The sequence below is a fragment of the Gekko japonicus genome, unplaced genomic scaffold, assembly GCF_001447785.1.
Source record: "Gekko japonicus isolate JY-2015 unplaced genomic scaffold, Gekko_japonicus_V1.1 scaffold6359, whole genome shotgun sequence".
Lineage (NCBI taxonomy): Eukaryota > Metazoa > Chordata > Lepidosauria > Squamata > Gekkonidae > Gekko > Gekko japonicus.
The window spans coordinates 15680-18662 of record NW_015171084.1 but is presented as its reverse complement, the minus strand read 5'-3'; positions in this window follow the sequence as shown (position 1 = coordinate 18662).

Below are 2983 nucleotides of genomic sequence, written 5' to 3'. Positions count from 1 at the left end.
GTCTCCCCCCCCCCCGCAGTATGCGTACTCCATCAGTGCGAAGGTGTGATTCCTCGTTTATTCATATGGGAAACAAATGGCAAAAATAAAAAACCCGACTCACCTGTGGTGGCGTCTGGGCTGCGCCCACAGCGCAAAAAGGATGGGTGATCTTGCAACTGCGAGTCAAATTCCTCCGGAGGGAATAGCCTCGCTACCCCTCTGCTCCAACGGGCGTGTGTGACCACAACCTTTTGATTAGGCTTCTTTCTGTCCTTTCGACTGCAACCCGAATGTGGACTGGGTCTACCTGAGCAAAGTTTGGGTCCAGTGGTACCTTTACGACCAGCAAGGTTTAATTCTGCCTATAAGCGTCCGCATGCATGTATAACCTATTTAATTTGAGGAGCAATATCAAATAAATGTTTTTTTTTAATTTAAAGAATTGGGAGAGTCCACGTCTATAGCGGTGTGTCCTCACCTTGTGACACTTGCATTTATGAAAATCACAATAAACCACCTTCGCAAGATACCATACGTGGAACAGTAATTAAGCATGGGCCACAAACAACAACATGTAACAATTCAGGACTGTTGTATCTGAGGAGACAAGAGTGTCGGTCTTTCTGACATGTCTATCCGGCTTCCTGAAGGCGCGCCAACTCGAATCTGTGCTCTGCGTTGGGACGTCCTCTATTTTTTACAAGAGTTTCTGGTATCCCTAAAATATGAATATAGAATATTCATAGAAAGGAGTGCTTCTGAGGTGACAGTGCTTATTCTGTCAACTTCAGGACCTCCGAAGAGCCAGTTTGGTGTCGTGGTTAAGTGCGCGGACTCTAATCTGGGAGAACCGGGTTTGATTCCCCACTCCTCCAGTTGCAGCTGCTGGATGACCTTGGGCAAGCCGCAGTTCTGGTCAGAGTTGTTCTCTCAAGGAACGTTCTGGAAAAAGCTCTCTCAGCCCCACCTACCTCACAGGGTGTCTGTTGTGGGGAGGGGGAGGGGAAGGAGTTTGTAGGCCGCTCTGAGACTCCTTTGGGTAGTGAAGGGCGGGGTATAAATCCAATCTCTTCTTCTCCTCCTTTACCTCACAGGGTGTCTGTTGGGGGGCGGGGAAAGGAAAGGAGTTTGTCAGCCGCTCTGAGACTCCTTTGGGTAGTGAAGGGCAGGGTATAAATCCAATCTCTTCTCTTCTTCTTTTACCTCACAGGGTGTCTGTTGTGGGGAGGGGAAGGGAAAGGAGTTTGTAAGCCGCTCTGAGACACCTTTGGGTAGTGAAGGGCAGGGTATAAATCCAGTCTCCTCCTCCTCCTCCTTCTTTCCTTCAGGGAAAATTGCACCTTTTTCCCTTATGAGGAATACCACAACTCTCCCCCCCCCTTTTTAAAATCTTTATTGAGTTTATTACAAGATATATACAGAACAAGAACACATCAGCATCATACAACCTTGTGATAAGTAAGATATTGAACGTATCAGATGCATAGGACGTCATACAAAAATACTTCTCTACTATGTTGCATTCGGTGGATCGTAGCACCGAATTTAAATCAACCAATGACCAACCATAGCATACAAACTTTTTAAAGTCAGATATTAAGCAAGTCCATATGAACCAATTTTTTAGGAACCACATTTATTATGACTGGTTTCAATACACCTGTGGAACCAGAACTGTTATTTCTAAATTACTGGTCAGATCTAGATATACCAAAATCTACTAAAGAATTAACAGCCACATTATTGAAGAAGAGAAGACTGGATTTATACCCCACCCTTCACTCAGAGTCTCAGAGCGACTTACAAACTCCTTTCCCTTCCCCTCCCCACAACAGACACCCTGTGAGGCGGGTGGGGCTGAGTTAGCTTTGACAGAAACTGCTCTTTTTCAAGAACAGCTCTGACAGAACTATGGCTTGCCCAAGGTCATCCAGCAGGGGCGAGTGGAGGAGTGGGGAATCAAACCCGCTTCTCCCAGATTAGAGTCCGCACACTTAACCACGACACCAAGCTGGAAGGTTGGGCAAAACTGTGCTTCTCTATATGGAATCTCTAAATACAGCTTTGACCAGGGATCATTTCCTGTAGGAGCGCACAGGAGCGAAGCTCCGGCAGTAAAGAGCCGGGGGGGGCACATGCCACAAGCCCCACCCCCTGCTCCCAGCAGCCCTCAGTCAGAGCAAGAAGCAGCCAGGTAAATTGCAGAGCCCCCCCCCCCAGTCCCCCAGTCCAAAACAGTCCAGTGGCACCTTTAAGACCAAGTTTTATTCAGGTACAAGCTCTCCCTCCTCTGCGAGGACAGATCTGCACGTTCCCCCCCCCAAAAAAAAATACCTAGCAATCCAAAACAGTCCAGTGGAGCCTGAGCGGTGGGTGTTGCCTTCTGACACACTTCCGGTTATGTGATAGGGTGTGGCATATGCAAATAAGTTATGCTAATGAATTATGCTAATGAGCTCCTGAACCTCTTTTTCTACTAAATGACCCCTGGCTCTGACATATTTTCATTGCGTACGGCTTCACAGATTGCAGCTTCATCTCGCTTTACTTTTTGTTGCGTTCAGCGGGAGCTGGAAGGCCCTGATAATCGATGCCGACTGGATTTCGCAGCCCAGCTCGTTCACACGTGTTTGGTTGGTGAGCAGCTAAGCAGCGAATCTCAGTATTCCCTCTAAGCTGAATTAGTGTGAGCCAGCTCACAGTTTTTTGAGCCTCCAGCTCACACATTTATGTCTTAGCCCAGGTTCCAGAGCAAACTGATTTATGCCGCAGCCAAATCGCTCGCTCACAACTTCAATGCCAGCAGCTCACAAAGTGGAATTTTTGCTCACAAGACTCCACAGCTTAGAGTGTTTTACTCCCTCTTTTTAAAATTTGAAACCGGTTCTGCGAAACGTGAGCACTGGAGACCGCTGGCAGCTTGATCCCGTGGTCTACCCGCTGATGCTGGGCTTTACCTTCACACACAACTCCTGGTTCTGTAGCCCCGGTTGCCAGATTG